General features: G+C 43.9%; 1 long non-coding RNA gene across 1 annotated transcript; it reads left to right on the top strand.

Annotated features, from left to right (window-relative positions):
• Window positions 1–4,142: 4,142 nt before the first annotated feature.
• LOC147752272 (uncharacterized) lies at window positions 4,143–14,222 on the top strand. The gene is made up of 2 exons (XR_015314527.1): window positions 4,143–5,311; window positions 13,637–14,222. It is a non-coding gene; the product is annotated as an uncharacterized LOC147752272 (long non-coding RNA).
• The last annotated feature ends 7,303 nt before the right edge of the window (window positions 14,223–21,525 follow it).

Raw genomic sequence — 21,525 nt, 5'->3', positions numbered from 1 at the left:
GTAGCAGTCATTGTTGAAGAAGAACGAAGAAGCTGCGAAGCCTCTCCGTATATCTTCGAATTTTCAACTTGACGTAAGTGTTGGGCATTTCCTATTAAGTGAATATGAACTTTCTTTGTCGAGGATCGCACTGCAAATTTATGACTGTACTGATAATAGGCTGTGCAGTTTACGAAGAAGCATACAATTGACGTTGCTATACATGACGGAGCGGATGTGCCGTTAACAGGTAATCAGGTGTCTCGTAATATTAACACCCGATACAACATTCCTTTTATAACGTTCGCTTAGTGACAATGACCCAACACAACATCCCAATGAAGGTATGTTTCATCACTGGTAAAGGCTTCGAGCCTTTAAGCGGCTAGTTGTTCATTCGATGCTTTTCCTACGACGTTCCTTGCGTTATAGTTTCGACTCGCGGCACATCCTACCGAACGGCGTTGGAGTCCCAAATTGAAACTAGCCGACCTCTCGTATTCGTTGTTGTCATCATCGATCAAGTGTCTTGGATAAGAAAAATAGTCTAGTCCTCCGTCTGCTGCCTGGCTAGATTATGGCTAGCAGCCAGACCAGATGCACTATTGCCTTTTATATAATATGTATATATGCATGTCGTAATATAAGCGCTTGAATTACCAGCCATATAAAATAGACCAGGAAGGTAAATACATGCCATTGTATGAAAAATTGTAAAGCAACAGAAAAAAAGAAACATTCTACGTACAGCCTGTACGTGCCTTCAAATGCTGAGATCCATTTGTGCTTTTGCGATACAGGAATAGCAGTATTAGTGTAATTTTGCTTTTTTTTTTTCTCTCTTATTTAGTGAGAAAGTATGCGGAGCTGTCTAAATACCATGTCATACATAATTGATGCAGCTAATTGTTACCTATCTAAATATCATATAAAAATAAAAGACCATCTATGGAGATTTGTCTAGGCTATTTTTTAGTCGTTATTATCACGACAAGAAAATGCTCATAGCTACCCAGTCTGTAGGACATTTTACTGTGTTATAAACAACTTGTGTATAATATGAATAGCATGAGGATATATTATTAATTCTGGACACTATTACAGACTTTTCTCATTCCATAGCTATGTTAATGAAACAATCTCTTTTCAACGAGATATATATTAAATAATTTTTGTCATCATTTAGCTTTTGTTGGTATTATAATGCATTCGAATGGCGAACATAGCGAAAGAAATAATATTCCGAGTTGGTCCAGTACAGCCAGTCATCTCCCCGTCCCAGCCTAACTAACAAAATACCGCCTTTTCCTATATATATATATATATATATATGTGCATTTATAACGAAGCAAAAATACTCGCCGCATTTGCTCGCGGCTTTTTTCTGCATCTAGACGGTGGGTGTTGGTATGTTTTTCGGGGTAATTCCGTTCACTCGTAGCCAGGTTGAGTAAGCCCGAATCACATCAACAATTCATCATGCGTGCACTGTGGGCAGACAGGCCAATACGAATACGGCTTATGATATGTAAATGTCGAAAATGCTGTAGTGCCGAACAGGAACAGTCCAGTGGCGTGGCGTTGAGAACAATCTCTTTCTAGCCAACTATGCTCACCTGTAGTATCAGTTCAAAATAAGCGTTTGGTAAGGTGTCACTCAGGGGCGTGTACACTGCTGAGGTTCAGCGAACAGGTTCGAAAAGACAGAGCTGGAATTATTTAGAATTTGTACAGCTTTCAGCGCCAATCGTTCGCTGTAGTTTCTAAGATGTGCAGTTATAGTTGTCTTCAAATGTGTATGTATAGCGTCAGCACAGATTAAGAAAATAATACTAGTGAGGCTTTTGAGGTACTCGTTCGATAATTGTCTGGTGATATTCAGTGATGAGGTTTCCGTGAAGCTAAAACGAAGACGATCGATCGAAGCCACTAGCAAGCAGTGCGAACGACCTTGCAAAGCGATCGGCGGCAGTTACACATACATCGTCCCAATGAACGAATAAGTCACATGACGAGCGTCGCTAAACTTTCCTAGGCATAAATGATGAAGCTCTCGTCCTTGCTGTTACGAGGGCACACGTTGGACTAAATCCTGGCCAAACGCTAACTTCTGTCTGGGACGTATTATCGTGCCAATAACAACTAATGGTGACGATTGCCATTGCGTTGTTCCAATAGATTTACTTATTGCCCAGTCGTGAGCATAGCTTTCTATTGCTACTCATTGAAGCAAAGCATGAATCTAGGATCGATCAACCTCTTCATTTGGCGTTAACATCACATGCTTATCAAAGGACACGTACACATATCGCCGAACTTTCTTTTGGCTGTCAACTGACGTAAAATATCGCCTTGCTTCGATAGACGGCCGTACCACGTACACGTTGCACGTGAAGTGTTTTAATCATTATAGTCTGCTCTGCTAGAAGCCTTTGATTCGATAGGTGGCGCTACGGGAAACGGCTTGAGGGCATATGTCTATTACTTAGGTTCATTCGAGATTTGGCACCCTGGACACAAACCGTTCCGCAATTTGCCATAGGAAATAAGTCCCAACACAGCGTTGTTTGGTTGAGCCAACGGGACGACACGAAATCGAAGGCATACACGGGCACGCGCCTGCCAGCGAAGAGATGCGATCAGTCAATGGACAAAGCCGAATTCCAGCTGAAGTAGCGGTCGACAGCCTTCCGATTTTTCTTCCTGATGTTTAATCCTCTCGTCGAACTCCGCTGCAAATGTCGTCTTAGTGTTCTTATATACTTATCTGCTAGCCAATGAGCTGCTCACTCGTAATGCTGACAAAACCCATCAGCTTATTCAAGTGTCAAATATATAGAAAAGTATAGCTGGCGAATCCACGGAATAGGCGTAGGCGATGTTCTTATATATGTTTGTCGTACTACATTATGTTATTGTAATGGTGATTTGTTTATTTACTAGAAATACTGCTGCGGTGGGTGGTATATAATGCATCGTAAGAGTTGACGAACAAACTTGAAAAAGCTCAACCTACATTAGGGCAATCTCTAAGCAGGGTCATACGTAAACATGGAGGAGTATACTATTTTTCGCACGAACTGATCATTGAATTAACTGTTAGTCCAATAACGAATTTACTGTTTTGCGTAATTAAAACACCTTTTCAATACATTGTTACCATTTGCATGTCCTTGCCTCGCCTTAGTAGAACACAGGGAACAACCCTTAGAAACACTTAAACGATGCTTTAGAAAACTTATGTATGCGTCACCGCTGTCCTTTCCCGTATCTATACATGGAGTTCTAAGTAAGAGTAAATTTTTTCAAAGTAAAAATTTACCTAATCTTGGCATCAGGGGATCACTGCCATAGGAAGGTATAGCAGCGATGACTCAACATGGCTCCGTACAACTCACAGCCTCAAAAATGATGGAAAACGGAACGTTTAGGCTAGTTAATATCATTGTCTTTTCCACTCTAATCGTACTACTTTTCAATCACGGAATATCAAGTTTTTTTCTAAAACTGAAATCAGCCATATCGAACCACCTGATTTGGCATCGCTTTTCGTCAGAGGTCATAAAAAGCCAACTTCCTGTCAACAAATACGACAATTTCGAGTTTATATTTATTACATTTTGCCTTCAACAACAATTTTCAACGACTGCTTGGAGTAAATAATGGCAGCATTGGCCCACGGCAAGTTAAATATAGATCGGAATAGATAAATAAAGATATGCCTTTGTTGGCATAAACATACGAATGCGCACGTTATTGAGCGTCCACGCGATACTGGTTCTTTAAGGGTGGCACCAAATTAGCCCATGATATTGGTTGATGTTGACGTTATTGGCAAAGTACGAGCCAACGTCTTATATATGAAATATGTTTATTTTCTTAGCAGACGACGCACCGTTAACGCTAGTTAGACAAAGCCAAGTTTCTAGTTTTACTATATCCTTTGGAACACCCACGTCCACCTCCACAAATGCCCTCCCTCTTGTTTTGCTGCTGTGAAGAACTGACCACTGGCTGACGATCGGACAAACAACTTCATAACACCGTCATCTCGCCTGTTCGCGGTAGACTTCACGGTCCGACGAAGCTTCTAATTGGTTAGTTGGCAAGTCCCTTTGTCCACTGCGCGGCGCGACGTCGCGCTCTTCGATAGAACGTTGCTGATAGCTGCTTCTGCAGTCGATGTAGGAACTGCTACCGTCACGCCGCTTCCACCATTACTATTTTACGTTAGTGTATAAGTGGCGTTCCGAACAAGGCACAGCCCCTGTTGTCGACCACTGGACGTAGTACGCTTGGTCCAACGCTACAATCTCACCCTCATCGTTGTCAATGCAGACAGCATCGCATAGGCGTAACAACTTGTAACCGACAAACGATCGTCGTTAGGACTGATGATGATGATGACGTCGACGTTCAGTGCGTCGAACGTTCAAGAGTTCAAACGAGCCGACCGAGCGTCCGTCAACCCGTGATTTGACCACTCTCTCAGCCTACTGCATTTCCGTGCGTGTCCGGCGCTCCAGCACCCCAACACAAACAGTGTCGTTCCTCTTTCACCCCTCCTATACCTCACCTCTACGAGTTGTTTCATGTTGTCGTTCGGATGCCCAATAACGCGGTATCCCCCTCATCCTACTCCAGTTTGTCGATGGCTAGATCTGCAGACGGACGCGGCCACGTATCGAGTCGAGTGCATTGCCTCTACTGGGGCCGAGCGACCAATCGGCCAGCCATAACCCAGCAAACATATTGTCCACCTGTGATCCACTAATTGGAATAAGAGCTCATTGTAGTCGACGCCGGTGCGCATGCTATTACTGTCGTCGTCATTGTTGTCATCAATCTCCGGACAGTCCCAGCAGCAGCTCGGGCGGGGAAATAGGGCCGACCGGTCACTAGTGGCAACTGGCTCTCGACTCCAAATGAAGCGCCAAGTGAACCAACGGCGAGTCACCGGACGGGCGATAACAACAATGGACGCGACGAAATGGTCCAACAACAAAACTCCTGCTTACACCAGCGTATGATGTCCGGTCAGTTCTGTACTGTCCAGATATTGAAGCAATGGCTGCGTAACATTGCTTCTGCTGGACCAACTCATTCCATCTGACCTACTCATCCACGCCTACGCTCCGAATCACTCATTGGCGACGATTGTGGCGATAAAGAGAACCAGCAAAACCGGTAGCGGGAGCGACGTTCATCCGCCTTAAGCGGATGGTCCAGCCCCTGTGGGTGCGAACCGCAGCAGCAGTGCTACCGGAACGTATTAATCCACTCCTGCGTCCATCGCCGCCCTCTGTTGATGCCAATCATACTGGAGATCTGGGTAAGTAGTATGCACGATGCCCTTGAGTGGGAAATGCATATGTTAATTCGTCAAGTGATAAAACTACGGTCTAGAAAAATATCATATACTGTCAAATCACCATATAATAATCGTTGTTAAGCGCACGAGCCGTGATATATTTTGTACTCTTTCAATGCGTATTATATAAAAACAACCACCGAACGATCGTCAAGATAAGCACGGAAACCAGCCCAGGAGCTCGGAGGGGGTCCAGGTCGTAAGAAGCACGCTGGTGATTTTCAGCTAATCAAAATTTCGTTTTACGATTCAAAGACCTCTTGTTATTAGACATGCGAATAGATGCTTGGAAGAGAAAGAAGCTACTGAATTGATCGGACCCACATGAGAAAATAAAAGCCTTTTAGCCGTGTATACTTCAACCCCTTCTGACAAAGCAAGTCGTTTGAGACTTTTATCCGAAATTCAAGCTTCTATAAGTTGAGTCATATACCCTTTGTGTGCAGGTCGACAATAACTTTCGCAGGCATCTTGCAAAATAACTATTTAAGTTATTTCACATAGACACAAAACTACTCTTAGATATGAACTAAGATTAAACTCCGTTAGAAACGTGTGACTTACGATAACACTGATCGTCTAAAAACCCTGATGATTCGATAGGTCACGGTACGTCAATCTGCAGTGCAGATTTTCGTAATTCAATATTAAACCTGTCTAAATTTCACATGTGGCCTTTATACATATGACAAAGATACGGTGGCGAGATACGATGGCATATCTTGCTTACGGGGCAGGTCGTCGGTGCGGAATCAAACGGCGCACAGTGCCCCCTTTCCACAATGCTTCAATATAAGCCTATAAAACAAAAATTTTTAATTTATCCAATAGTCCGATGAATTAGACCAAACATCATTGGCAGTCTTAAACATTCAAAATACATTACTTTTGCGAGTTCATACTATGTTTAAGCAAATAGGTAATCAATTTATCATGCGGGTGCATTCGTTCTGTGCTATGGTAAATCAATGTCCTACTGAGGTAGCCGTATAGGATCTATGTCGTATTCTATTTAATTGTACTTTCGCCTATGCATAAAAATGGAAGCAGGTTGAAATTGAAGGTATCTTCGCGAGGGTCTATGGGTACGGTCTTTGCGCTGTAGCTTCTAATCTTGGTCTCCATCATTGTGGACGACGCGGCCATAATTCGAAGTACTGACGAGTTCTAGTAACCGTACGTTCTGCCAGACATGCATTTGCTACGACTAGACTTCCCGCATAGAACCGAAGCCAGAGCACCAGGGGCCAACGGCCCATCAGAAGAAATAACGAAGTTGAACGCTGCTTTCCAATCACACAGTTTCGGCAACGAGTGCAAATAGTACTCAAGATAATATGGTCCTATAGGTGTATCTGTGTGTCAGTAAGGAAAACCTATATACATGTATAGATCGTAGTCAGATACGTATTGGCATACAGGCTTGCATTGGACTACAAAGGCAGGGAGCTAAGGGAGTCGTCGGCGAGGCTCAACGAGTAAAACGGGTGCGTCCAAATTCATGCCGATGGACGTTGCGCCTCTGTGCTCCCCATTGACCTGCTACTGTTGATGCTGTAGCAGGCAATGGCTTTCGCAAATCCAACAACGGCTATTATACGTTTCGTATTCCTACACTAAGGGGGCCACTAGTAGGCGTCGGCAGCAACACGGTAAAGGCGAAACGCTGACGCCAGGGAAGGACTCATCAACACCACCAGGATGGTGATCAACGATGAACTACGCGGAGTTTTGTAACAGCCGGCCCCTCCCAACAAAGGCAAGGCGTGAACGTTCCCTGCCCCACAGTCTAGCTAGTTTTACCCCTCTGTCTATTATATGTAGAAGCCCAACTTGCATATATAAGCATTTTGCCGGCTTTCCAATAGACGTCGTCAACCTGCAACGGCAGCAGGAGCTCGTAAATGTAAAAAAGAAGTGAAGACACTACCAGTTCAACAGTAGCAACACGTACGCGACATAGATTGACTTCGAAGACAGTTACTTCAACGTTACGTTGCGCTATTCATAAGTGTCATGCCATGCCATGCTATGTTGTTAGCACACGAACGTAAAACGAGTAGCGGCCATAGCGCGATAGCTATTGAGCCGAGAAGAGCGTAGCTAAGAAGAGCTCGTGAATACACAAAACCATCTAAATGAGTGTAACTGTTGTTCTAAAACAGCCATACTCATCGGCGATGCTAGAGTAATAAAGCATGGTAGAGGCGAGCACGGATCAGAGTGGGAATATGTGGACAGACTGCAAAATCAGAGAAGGAAATCGACGGCATAGATTGAAGCCGCCTGGCTTGAGGGATTCGTGAAGCCGTTAAACAGCGACGTATCTGTCAGGGGGGCGGGGGGGGGGATATCTTAGTGACTGGTACTGGAACGCTAGCTAGATCAACATATATATATATATATATATATAACCCCAAAAATCAACTTCTTAAGCTGCTTACTTCTTTGCAGTATTTAATTAAAGCAATGCATTGCGATACCATGTATTTTTGGTCAATTGGAGTAGGAATGGAAAATATGTCCCATGATGATATATTTTCAACAGGCCTATTTCACATTTCAAATTGACCAAAAATACATGGTATCGCAATGCATTGCTTTAATTAAACACTGCAAGAAAGTAAGCAACGAAGTTGATTTTGGGGTTGTTAAGTTAAATCGTTTAATGTCATCTAACGCATTTTCTGTACTTTGTAATTTTCAGCTGCCCCTTCTTTCACACTATAGTTCAGTATTTATATTTTTATTATTTTTTTAGGCATCTGTCAGGGCATTGAACTCGGTGCAAGCGGCGGAGGAGTTTTATTAGGAGCAAAAATGCTCACGGCCTGTTTAGCATTCATCGTTTTCTCAGGTTTTTTTTTCTGGAGGATGAAACTTATTTAGACTCGGTCTCGATCCTATAGCACGTCACTTGTCTATAGGGACTGACTGTAAACAAGTTACCATTGCAGCATCACAGAGACGCCATGCTAACAATAACAACACTGAGACGAACGATCTTGAACTATTACTATTGATGACGGCCAGTTTAGGCTTGAGTGATTTTCATTCTTGGAAGATTGGTAGAAGATTTTCAAGTATTTATCTTATACGTCAAGAAGATATACAGGAGCGCAATTAATTTAGACAATTTCCAGTTCTCACTCAACATTCTTCGGGAGTGGAAAAATGACCACTTCTTGGAGCACCCCGCCGCCAACACGCAACGTGACACAAACATATTCTCTGTCTGCTCACCGGTAGAAGTGTGGCAGTCGCGTGTCCATATAACGAACCCAGTAGCCTGCATTTGAATAGGAGGAGAGCCATCGTTCTTGCGGAACATATCGCCAGACTAGTCAAGCCACGTGATCATATAAGCAAACAACAGAAAAAAACGAGTCACATTAGGGGTGACATAGGGGGATTCAGGCAAAAGAGAATGACTTGAATCAAACGCCTGAGGTTCTTAAGGTATGTGCCTATCCTGATAACTGTGTAAAGTTATCTTGTACCAATCAGTATAGCAGTTTCTAACTAAAGAACTTTATATAAGTTCTTTTTTAAATATAATAATATATATAATTTACAATTATTAATTATAATTAATAAATATAATAAATAAATAAAGAACTGTTGTTTTTTTCTGACTCATTTCCACAAATTGTTGTTAGTTAACAGTAATTAAACGTCCAGATGTGATGGGCTCGGTCTTGCTATGACGATCTCCCGACTCCGGAAGCACGCATTCTAATTCTACTGATTGAGGCTAACACTTCTATTTAGCTTTGATGAATGAAGTGCGAGATGTTCAAGCGCCTGTTTGTCCCCGGATACATACGTAGACCAGTATGACTCTGTGCATATGTCCGCGACCATCTCTACCAACCTGCACCGCCCTCGCCCCCTTTGTTTTGCCCCTGCGAGAAAGCGACTTGTGACATAATAACGACATCTCTCGATCTTGCCCGCATCTGTTTCAGCGGTAGCTGTCGCGTGCGAGACCGCAAACGCCTCAGTATCAAAATGCCTGCAATCATCGAATAACATTATCGAATGTACCGCAAACGCGCTATTACGATAATCAGCGCGGATGTGTTATCGTCGTATGCCTGTCCCTTTTGCAGCCGTCACCGTCAGCCTCACTCAGTTAACGCAAATGATGCATCAATCATGGTCGCGGCACGCAGGGAGGCGGTCCAGTACAGGCTAGCACAGGACAACGGTGCTAGGCGGAATAACGCCATAAGAGAGCCGAGAACCTATATCATGCCAGCGGTTGACGGACGTCAAGCCGAAGCGTCCGCTGCGAGCTGGCTAAAGTTGGCTAGAAATGCACCAACTGATGTGATTGTCTGTACCTTTAGCAGAAGTAGCAATGGCTTCCCTTGGCGTTGCAGCGTCGACCGTGACCTACCTGCGCGGAGCAGAAGGCCGGGGACGCTCTGCGCTATCATTTACTTGTTCACTCTAGAATCGTGCGCGAGCCACTAAACGAACGATTGACTAAGATACTCACACAAATAGCCAGTTAGATAGAGGTAGAATATAGAATATTTGGTGTGTTTGGTCGCCGTTTGCGACACGATCGGGATCGATCATTGGCGCCGAGTAGCGATCAGCCTGACGTTCATAGCGAACGCAGTAGGAACTGAACCGTTATACCAGCAATACAACCGCAATGGCTAATGCTTGAACAGCAATTACCGCACGAGCTCTTGACTCCAGCATTGTTGTTCCTATATATCATTTTATTGTAGGCGCGCATACAACATCGTCTGCTATAATATAGATGCATATATGTAACTTCTATATAGACACGCCCTTGACAGCATCGAAAAAGGCCGTGAAATCGTTCGAGTTTCGATGGCCATTATAAAACAAGTAGCTACGATTCATGCATACTGGCTAATGGCTTAGCTGATAGCCACAGGATCTACGCTATTCCCTTTACTGTTGCTAGCCTGAATCGTTGCTGACACATGGCACTAGCAGGGAAAGAGGATCAACGTCTGTCCTACGCATGCCGACTCTATGACATCAATTGCTTTTCACAATCAATGGCGATATACTTTTGCCTGCTCTACTGTCTGGCCGCTAAAAAAGACATCCATCCCCGCATCGCTGGCTGGACCATGTAGTTGTTGAGTTGCCGGCGGCCGAAAAACCACTGGAGATCATCGGATCGTCCAGCTCACGACACGCGACGGCTTGTAAATGGACGACCGGACAAGCAGCTATACATGCATAGAGAATGAGAGATACATATCGCAATGGCGGACGCTGATTAAACACAGTGTTAAGTCCAGCTAAAATAAATACAATTCAGCAAAAATACACGCAAACATTAGTTGTAAGCAAATAGAAAATTGTACGTCAACACCGATTTGGCCTGAAATTGGTGACTCGATTAGAACGCCTGATAGAGGACCTTAGTTTTACGGATATTTTGTACGTTTTACATCTGGTTTAGTGCTATCGAACACACGATGGAGCTTCGTACGGTGACACACATGACAGATGGAAAAGAATTAGAAACATCAAGCGATTTAGCCAAAGGACTGTCGTCAACAGGTCGTTAAGAGAAAGTATTTTCATACAAGGCTTACGTTTCTACTGAGCATCTCCTGCTGAAAACATCGATCCCGTTAATTGAATACAAGATTCATCGTTAGAATACTGTTTCTTCGTTTGAAATAGTTAGCGTTTGTGTAGTAGGTAGCGAGTAGTAATAGAAACGCATACGTTCCAACTCGTGTGAACGCTATTGCCACTATCATAGGGGCCGCTTGCCTACACGTAAGTGCCCATTGATGCTACTGCTGTCATCATTGTATGGCCCAAATCGCCGGTCACCGATCGCTAATGGTAATTAGGTGATGCCACGCCACGCTGCAAGGTAAACAATTCATGGCCCTCTGACCATATCCTTCGCTTGTGGTTATAGAACGAGGGAGATTCACGTAGATCTGTTTGGCAACGGCAGCCGTAACAGCGGGTTTTGGTAAAGCATTAAATAATTTTCTTTTTATTTAGGCCGTTCGTCGCGTATATGATTATGCCGCTATGGGTAGAGGAACTGTGAAATTGACCCCCCAGTCAGTGTATCTTTGTGTGTACACTACATGATTACATAAAGTATCTTATTGACGCGTGAAGCTTAGTGTACAGAATCAATGCTAGTGGTGTCGAAGGTCACATCTAAGCGCTGAATATGGACGCGTCCTAAACCTATATACCTTGTTGCAGTGTTGTCAATAAGCTTTTCGATATCAAGCTTTCGCATGGCGACTACGATAGATACACAGATGCAAAGCATACATTTCAATTCAATAAAAATGTGCCAAACGTTTCGGGACAAGCGCCTGCCATGGGTCCCGTGGACAGGCCCGTTCTCACTTCCTCCATCTAGGAATTATTATAATATTGTAAATCTTCGATCTCACCATTGCTATGCAACAATAGTGTTTTTCGGTTAAAAATGTCATACTTCGTCTACTTGTGCCAGATGCTTGACATGTTATTTAGTACCATTTAGGAGTGTTTGACTGTTTGTTGCAAGTTCCGGCAATAACATTACTTCGAATACTGAACGGCCGTTCTGAGTCGTTGTCCAGTTAAGAGTCTGTTGGATAAAGTTATCTTTTTTTAAATGAATGAGTTGCTGTCAAACAGTCGAGCGCTACTAAAATGAAACACTAATGTCGCCCGCATCAGGCATCAATGCAGGTGGAGATGACCTTCTGGCACCAGCGCACTGTTCAGTCCTTTCCTACGTCGACCTAACGTGAACGCTCATTGACATGTCCCAAGGTACTATATTATATATAAATGCTCTACGTACACGTAATAAATGACATCATTCACTGTCCCGTTGGGTATGTCTAGGGTCTCTGTTAGCTTAGCCATCGCTAGGAGATTCTCTTAGCAAGCGAGACCGAGGTCAACCTTCTTTCTTTATTTGTTTTTACTGTCGTCGTCGTCGTTGTGGCGACGCATTTTGCTATATCTAACTGTTGATTCGTCTCTCTGCGCTTCCCGTATAATTTCTCTTCGTTAGGCAGTTTCTGTGCAACGTAGCATTTCCTGCCGCTGGTCTACCTGTCCCTGACACTTTGTCATCATCTATTTCGAATTTTTTTCCTTTGTATTGATTGCGGCCGAAGCCCATAACACTTTGTGTGTAATTTATTCTCTAATTTCTTCGACCCTTACGTGTTGGACACTCTCGACTACGCGTTAGTTTGAAGCGGTCGCGTCCATTGGGCCACGAACTCATTACGGCCAGCAGCGATTCTCAGATCGCCAATGCCAGACCCCCAAGCAGTTAGCTGATTGCGCCGGTTCTACCGAAGCTGCTGTCAGCACCATTACCCCCACCTGGTGGAGTGCCGCCTCATCCACAAAAGCTAAGAAAATGCAGAGTTCACTGACGTTATCGTCGTTCGAGCCCGATGTTGACGGCCGCAACGCTGAACGGCAAGCGTCTAGTGGAAGGGGCTAGACGGTCACTAGGCTAAGTTGGACCAATAACTACTAACTATTGACATCAAACTGGCTACACACAGGCACACGCAGACATAAACCACAATTCTTTTTCCCCTGCCACTGATACCGTGTACCAGCACACCATCGCGTGGCCAGCAAGATTACTTATGCCTTTGCTACTGTTGACGCCTAAGACATAGTGCGCTGACCAGCTCGGGCTGTTTATGGCGAAATGTGTCTTCCCCGATGGTAGGTAAGAAGCAAGGGGAAGCGTCCCCATCGGTCTTTCACCACGGACGCACTATCGTTCCGCTGGTCTGCTTCGTGTGGTCAACGATGACTGCAATCCGTCGCCAGTGATGACTGCCGCAGTCCGGCAACGGTTGGGGAAACCAGCGAAGATGTCGCTAGCGCAAACCGTGCCACGACGCCTGCCGTAGGGTGGTTTTGGCAAATTGTTTTTCTTTCATATTTTCGTCTTTTCTTTCGTTTACCATCACCACCAGCATCGCCGCTATCGTTTGCTTTTTCTTTTTCTGTCCAAATGTTTCCCGTCTCGTTTCGACCCCGGCTCCCGCTTTGCGGTGGCGGCCGGCTACGCAGTTGATCCTGGCACGGTAGCTGAGCGACTACAACGACCTTATCGTAGTCGTCAATGGCGATCGACGGGATTTGCTGTGGCAACGGCCTCCCCCGCTTCTTCATGATCATCATCAGCATCGTCTTGCCTTTATTTGGTTCGTTTGTGCTGGCGGCCATTTGAAATACATAGATTTTTTCTTTTTTCTCTTATGTTGGTCCCTTTTCTTTCAGGCAAAAAGACGAAACCCCAACTGACCGAAGACAGCACGGTCACCGCCGGGCTGACTCGATGAGCGATCGAAGCTGGTCGTCGGCTAAAACCCCTTCATCGACGACAGCCTAGGCGCCAATGGAAGAATATGAATTAGAACTATCGGAAGCGGCTATTGGTACGATCAACCATCAACCTGTTTAGCTACGGCAATGACTCGTGGACTGACAACGCGACGGTATCAGTCGAATAATCAGGTTGACCAAATGACGCCAAACCTATTTGAGGAAAAGGTCGTGCGCTTGTATATACATATATATATTGTGGAGACGTTTTTAATCGCACGTATTGATTACTATTGAATTCACTGCTGCTATGACTACATAATGATGCAACGAACTTAACTGAAATAAACGGAACCGCACGTATATACACGCGCGAACATTATACGCTCAGACGAAGTGCCACGACGTACTCTTCAAACTTACGTTTACGCTCATGCTTAACTTGCAATAGAACAACGATTTTTGGCTTCCTAAGTTATTATTTTTCAAATGAATTCCGTGCATCCCACTGCAACAGATCTGTCGCCATTACGACGGACCCGACCTGAAAGAAATCCTGATTTTTGCGGCAAAGGCCTAATGTAAGGAAATATTCTCTACAGCACTCGAAATTGAACTTATCTATTTTATATCAGTCACATTAAAATATGATTCTATGCGTATGTTTGTGTGCGATAGATTCTATGGCTGCAGGCTTCACTAACCACTGTTCTCTCATCACTTATTAAACAAGCGACTGTCCTAAGAGTTAACTTTAATTTTACTAACCATAGTTAACTATAATTTTACTGCCGACACGGTACTTAAAGGGTGTCGAAAATTTGTTAAAACAAAGAAACTGTTCTAATAACTTAAAATATAACGTACAAACAACAATTTGCCATCATAAATGAATAGAAGGCCGGCCAACGATATTGCAAGGCTAGCCTAATGTGACTATCGTTATAATCATTGTGACGTTCATTTTTAGCATAGCTGGAAGTGGGAACTGTTGGGTACCGTAGTCAGCGGCCTATCCGATGTTCGTCCTGTTAGACTGTTAAATGATCGTTCTGTTTCAATGCATGCATGATCTGGAGGACGCTGCTTCAGTCTTTTTCTGAATTCACCATCGCGTTACGCTCTGTGCTTTTGCTACAGAGTTCCTCTCTCAATTAATCTACTGCTAGATTTTCGCGCTGTTTATTTATTCAGGAAGTGGTTTGTGGAAGAACGTATGCATTTAATTACAACCTCGTGGCTCACATGCAGCCCTGGTAAAAAAAAACGTTGCGCGGAAACCGATAATGGCGGCTGGAATCACTGGCATTGGCTATGGCCACTTCTATGGCAGAAGCTTAGGGGGCGTTGTTCGGACTTTTCACGTATTTAACGGATGACCGAAGCAACATCGCCGCTGGTGAGACAGCATATGCAGCGGCAGAAGTCGCTGTAATTTGGTGGGTTGCCGTTCCTCGAGACGGAAAGCAAAACGGTTGCAGTCGGTCCATTTGCTGACTACTCTTCTTGGAAATGACGGTAGGAGGACAGTCGTAGGATACGGCAGAGTTATCGATGGGTATACTAGCAATAAATCACGATGTCTTTACCCACTGGGTCGGGAGAAATTGCGAACGAAGTAGTTACCTACTGCGTATTAGATAAGCTTACTAGTCATATTCTTTTTTTTTTTTAAGAATTGTGGATTATACCATCCCAGCAGCTCTTCCAGGTCGCCTGTATGGCAGTACATGTTAAACGCTTCTTATAAAGCTAGTTTTTACGGTGCTTAAATCACCTCTAAATACTCCGTTTTCGGCTTTGAACAGGATCGCATTAAGGCTTTGCAGAGAGATTCTTCTCAGCGGGCTTTTTTTTACCTCCGACTTTATAGACGAACTTAAAAGTTACCCCTCTCAAGTTCCATAATGTTGTCTAAGAGATTTAGTAGTATAACATTTGGATTTAACGTGACGTAGATTTAGCGTAACACTTAGAGATTGAACAAAAGTTTTTTCATCTCAAGACCTGTCTCAGGTGCAACTTTTCACTAAACTTTCAGCCTAGGGTAACACTTACTAGGAAGCAAGTTTGAGAAGTTTGGAGGCTCTTCATCACAGCTGAAATAAGATCTGCCTGAAAATATCTACCAAACTCGGTAGAGCATAGTTCGACACGTAACGTCTAGCGTATAGTAGAAATAATCGTATATACTTTATGATTAGTTCCATATTATATCTGCTTGTAGAGAGGGAAGTTGGCAGAGAACAAATACTACTTGAGAGAATCAGATTCTTTTCATAAGAATCAAAAGGCAAACGCTCTCATGAGGCTTCTAACTCCGCTTGAGGTCGCGCGAAAATGGTCTGAAAAATGCTTACTAAGGAGGATTTGGCCTAAATGGAGCACGCTCCATTTGGCTTCTCACAAGCTTCGTAAAGGGCTCACCCAGCAGGTTACCTAATAGAATCATGTTAGTCTCCGTTATGTCGTATTTATGTGATATAGGTTTATAAACAGAATCATCTGAAGGCTTTCTTCTAATGGTAACGGCAAATTACGTACCTTCGATATTCCACAAAGCTCAACGCAAGGCAAAATATCTCTGAATTTTAATTAAGTTACATACATTAAAACAAACTTATACTTTTTTCCATGTTTACGATACATACCAGCTCCTAATTATCATTATATAATATGACCATATACATTTTTCTTCCTTCAAACACAGTATTTATGGGATTGTAAGCATAAGATATATAAACAATTATATATTCAGATGGCTTTGTTAAACGTTGATGGAGCGGAAGCAAAGCGATTCCATCATTGAAACTACGACACTCCTTTCTGTTAATTATATTCTATCCTCTTCTATTTATGTCTAAATATCTTATTGGGAAATTATATTGTGGCATGCCTTGCATTCACCTGGGCATCTAATTTTTCTCATTCGACCTACAATGATCCAGTACAACTTACGTTTAGCTGCGACGAGAATAGACCAAGCAGTCCCATCTAAATTTCGAAGTATACTCAATCCTTCAGGCAAGTGAGGCTTCAACGAAGCTTTGCCGCTCGTGGAAGCCGTTTCATCATGCACAGACAGAGAACACGTCCGTGCGTAGTCCCCCGTCGTGTACAATAGCGGCGAGCGCTGTAGATCGGCTACTTGGTAGTTCGTTCCGGGAAATGCACGTGCATTTCTGCTTGTGTCATAAAATCGCCTAGTGTCGTTTGAGGAGCGCGGTTCACTTCTGCAATGGTCTCGTGCGACTCTTATTGGTCCCATTGATGAGACACTGTGTCGTAGTCGGTCCAAGGATAGAGAGGTGATAATCGCTCTGGGTGGATTGTGGAGGAGTCTGGCCACCGTTACCCCTCACCACCAAAGGCCATAGAAAAAAAAGTACACCAAAGAATAGGGCAGACATAAAGAAGGGTACACTGTGAGTAAAATAAAAGGAGCTCGTGTGCTCAACCCGGCCTAAAACTTCAAGTGATAGCAGTTTACTGTATTTTTCTCGGCTGTTTCGCGTCATGTTCGCTATGTCCTTTAGTCTATTTGAAAGATCACTTTGCCGCTCTGTTGTATGCACCACTGCTATGACGTCAACTAAAGCCGTCTTGTTACCGAAGAGTCTGATGACTTCCTGGAACGGGCTATCGGACCGAACACTTCTGAATTGCTTCCATTACTGCCACTTCTGGATCTAAGCCAGCCTTTCTACGTCATAGTGTTTAACCCGCTCAGCGTGAAAGCATAACTCGACGATGTATGGCACACCTTTTGGTTGAAGATGAAGTAAATCCATGAGAAACTCTACTATAAATTTGACTGGATACCTAAAATGGTCCGTCCCAGTCCTGTCAGATCCACCGATTGGGCAGTTGTGTAGCGGAACGAACGTGTAGGTGCGGAATACCGTGACAACGGACCTTTTCTTGTTGTGCTGATTTTTATGTTTTCCGCAGAACGTCATTCAGGGATTTCCGAACTGTTTTTTTTTTTTAGCCAACATTGCTCCTAATTTTCGCCGTGTATTCCATTAACTATGAATCCCGTGCTTAAAAAGGAAAAAAAAGACGGATAACAAACGAAACTTACAATGATCTTGATATTTTTTTAACACCAATGCATGTTATCTCCGTGTGCATAGGAACGCTTCCCTCGAAAATATGTGAAATCAGCTGAAATTCGCACAGGCAGAGAATCATGCATAATTAAAGAACCTATTCAGGTATCTTTATTGCTTCCCTATAGGATACTCTTTTTTTAGTATCTATTATGCCCATACTCAGATAGCAGCAGCAGCATCATCACTACGTTCACCATAATCATTTTCGCTCACCGTCGTCATCGTTCTTTGGTTGACAACTTCGTCGTTATTTACTTGTTTTTTTCACAGGTACGTACCTACGGTCCCGTCGTCCACCTACACCTCCATTATCGGCCGTCGAGCACACTTATTATTCCCATGTTTATTATATTAGTGAATTATTATTTTTATTATAACAAACGAAGGTGCACAGAGTCACCGAGTGACCGCTCTCTCCCTGGGCTCTTTCGTCGCTTCCTCTTCCGTTGACCCTCCATCGTCCTTTTCGTCGGCATTGCTCCCCCTTAAAATTTTCCCATTATTAGCGCAAACCGAAGGCTCTCGCGGAGATGGGGGGCGACGGGACTGGTACCAAGACCAAAGCCTGCGTGTGCCGCATCGTCTGCAAGCATGACCACCACATAGAACCACAGGGACTGCGAAATGGTGCGAATGAAGTCAAAGGGACGGTAGCGACGAAGAAGCTTGATAGAGATAGCGAAGGTGTGTGGTGGTCCGAAAAGACGGATGCCGCTCTGCTGGCCGGAACAGCGGCGGCATAGCAATGGCATCTCTATCAAGCGCGTATTAAAACATATTAAATTCCTGGCAGGCGAGAGCGCGAAAAATTAAAAATTCCGGAGGCTTTTGCCGTCGCTGGCATTGCGCCGTCACGATGAGGTTCGCGCTAGCTGGACTAAATTTTCTTTATATCTGCGAGTGCGACGTCGCTTAAATATAAGCCTGTGGCGTTAGCTGTTCGTCTTCTCGGTAACGGCAGTAGTAGAAGATGAAGGACGCCTTTCTCAGTTTAAGCAGTCGCGTGGAGTCTACCTGGCAGAAGCGACTGGCGGCGTCGAGGTGTACCAATTGTGTGAATGTTGATGATGACGTAGATACACTGTGCAGTGCCGTCCGCATGTAAGTGGCTTGATGTCTATAGGTCGTGGCTCCGTGGGTTCGTGTTGGCTGCGTCGCTGGTTGGGCGGTATTTCTCTGTGCATTGCGGAGTTTGCCTGTTTATTTCTGCTTCTCTATATTCTCCTTACTTGATCTACATCTGCTCGTCAATGGGGCTGATCAGAAATCATGAAGCCCAAACGAAGAACAGGTTACAACGATGGGTTGGCTCACGTGGACCTTTTTTCCTACATGAAGTACTGCTGGGGCCTATAGGGTTGAACACCTTTTTGGCTGGCGCTAGTGTGCTCGGAGAGCCAGATCATAACTTCCGCCAGCTCTGGAATCTATTTGGAGACGAGAAAAGTCATCAAATGAACGCCTTCCGACTCGTAATATGTAAATTTGGCGTCCTTTGTTTAGTCTTCTATACGATATATTATTGAAGTTAAGCGTCATTGTAGAGGGCTGGCGCCTTTCAGCTTTCTATGAAGCGTAATCACGCCCAGCTTCGAACCTAGATCATGTCACATATTCTTGAGCTTAATGGGTAAACACGTTACCGTTGCACCATCACGGAGGTGTATTATGTACGGTTGAAAAAACAAATGTTTTGAGTTCCTCGTTAGTTACTAGAACGGTTTTACAGGTAGCATATACGTTTTGGCAGGTTTATCAGTGTATTTGTGTCCTGTTTGTACCGCTGTGCTGCTGGTCCGTCTGTACTTTGTTATACGCGAATCGCGAGCGATCGAATTAGGGTAAATCGAACGTTTGTTATAGCTTAAGACGTAATTGGGTGTTCGTTGCTATCGGTTTATAGACGAGTGTAGCGAAACAGATAAGTGACCTTCGCTGCGTCGGGTGCAGTAGGTGAGCTTGTAATCGACAGTTTGTGCGGTAGCGGATATCAATAAGAAGTGTACAAAGTGTATACCTGTATTAGCAAAGAGAAATATGGTGCTTTGATTATTTTAATGAACGAATACTGTTTTCATTAGTATTTATACTTTAGATGATAATTCTGACTTTGGATTGTGTTTTCCCCTTGAGGATGTTAAGAAGTTGACATTGTCAACATCACTGTGATAAGCTTCACGAATTTTTCCTTTTTGCTTGTTAATTATGTCTTGTCTATTTTCATAATCCTCTTTGAGCTTTACGACCGCCGTATTTGTTATTTTGATTAGACATCTTCTTGTAGCCGATGTATCCGTATAGGTTCCGCCGGTTGCAATAGGACCGTTTTACACAAGCTTAAAATGGGTCGTTCGTAAATGAAATCACGTATTTGATGAAATGAAAAACGTTATTTTTGACTCAACTAGCCGATTCAATATGTCTCAATTTAATATGTTCAAGGTTTCAATACATTCTACCGGAACTTTTGCATATTCTATCAGTATTCGCTTGTATCCCCCTCTTTGAAAGAGATTTTTGGCAACTCAGTTAAGTTGATCTGAATTAACCAAGCCAGTTTAGGTAGCTGTATATCCAACAGGTCTGTTTTGACGTCTTAAGGGTGATCAGACAGAATCGATAACCTTACATATCCAGTATGCTACAGCTGCGCATTTTTCTCTCAATATTAAATCACGTAATTCTTTACCTACTAGTACTGTAAAAGTAAAAAAATGTATTATTATAAATATTTTTTTCTTTGCACAACTTGTCATCTTAATCGGTTATTTTCCTTCTGTAGAACAGTGTTTTTATCTAGCACACTATAACATCCAGTATTTGTAAGTAATGTATCTGCCACCCCATAAACGAGGCTTGGATTACCCCAGGGTTCTTTTCTTCGCGTGCCTCTACATCTTTGCGCTCGCGCATTTAGTCTCGCCCTTCGAACTCTCCTCAGCCCCTGGGCCGACCTCGAGTTCCTCTTTTCCTCTCGATTCAATCCAAGCCCGCCATTGAATAGTCGTGACATTGCTGTTCCTGTCGCTAGCCAGCTAGCTAAGATCTGAGGGTGACACTTCATCCATCGCGAACGACTATCATCCATTCGCAAGACGCAGTTATTGTCAGACATCAGAACTGGCGGCGACCGTCGAACTCCTCCTACGGTCGGGGCTTTCTCGCCTTGGATTTAGCGACGGCGGTTGCAGCGGCGATTTGACTTCTTTTACCGCTTCTATAGCCATTTTGCCCATAAGCACGGACTGTACCGCCCTGGGTAGTCCAAAGCCCTGCAGAATCCCTTGACTCTGCTTAGACAGCAAAGCCTGGTGTTTGTGGTTGCCCCTGTAAATGCTTATTATGCCTATGTATAGATCAGTGTATCCTTCGACATTTGAAGTGTGCCGTACGCTAGCTCTATTCCTGCTGAATGGTTCTGCCACAGGGGGCGGCCTCGGATGGCTCTGGGTTGGGCAATTGGACCGGCAACCGTCGGCCAACGGTTAGCCTCCATTTCCCGTTGTGGGCATCATAGTCTGATCTCTTTCCCTCTCACGCGTTTCCTTCGTATCTATGTCTTTTCTAAGAGGCTTCTCACCACATACTTTCCCCCATTCGCTGATTTAGACGTGCTTACACCTTGTGCATAGTACAGCTACTGTAGATGCAGCTGCTGCAGCAGGGTAAGCTCAGCAATTCCGAAGAAAGAAAGAGGTCTGTAGCCAACCGGCATCTGTACGAGCTTCT

The sequence above is a fragment of the Varroa jacobsoni genome, unplaced genomic scaffold (genome assembly GCF_002532875.2).
Source record: "Varroa jacobsoni isolate VJ856 unplaced genomic scaffold, vjacob_1.0 scaffold_1375, whole genome shotgun sequence".
Classification (NCBI taxonomy): Eukaryota; Metazoa; Arthropoda; class Arachnida; order Mesostigmata; family Varroidae; genus Varroa; species Varroa jacobsoni.
This window is presented reverse-complemented; position numbering and strand designations above follow the sequence as displayed.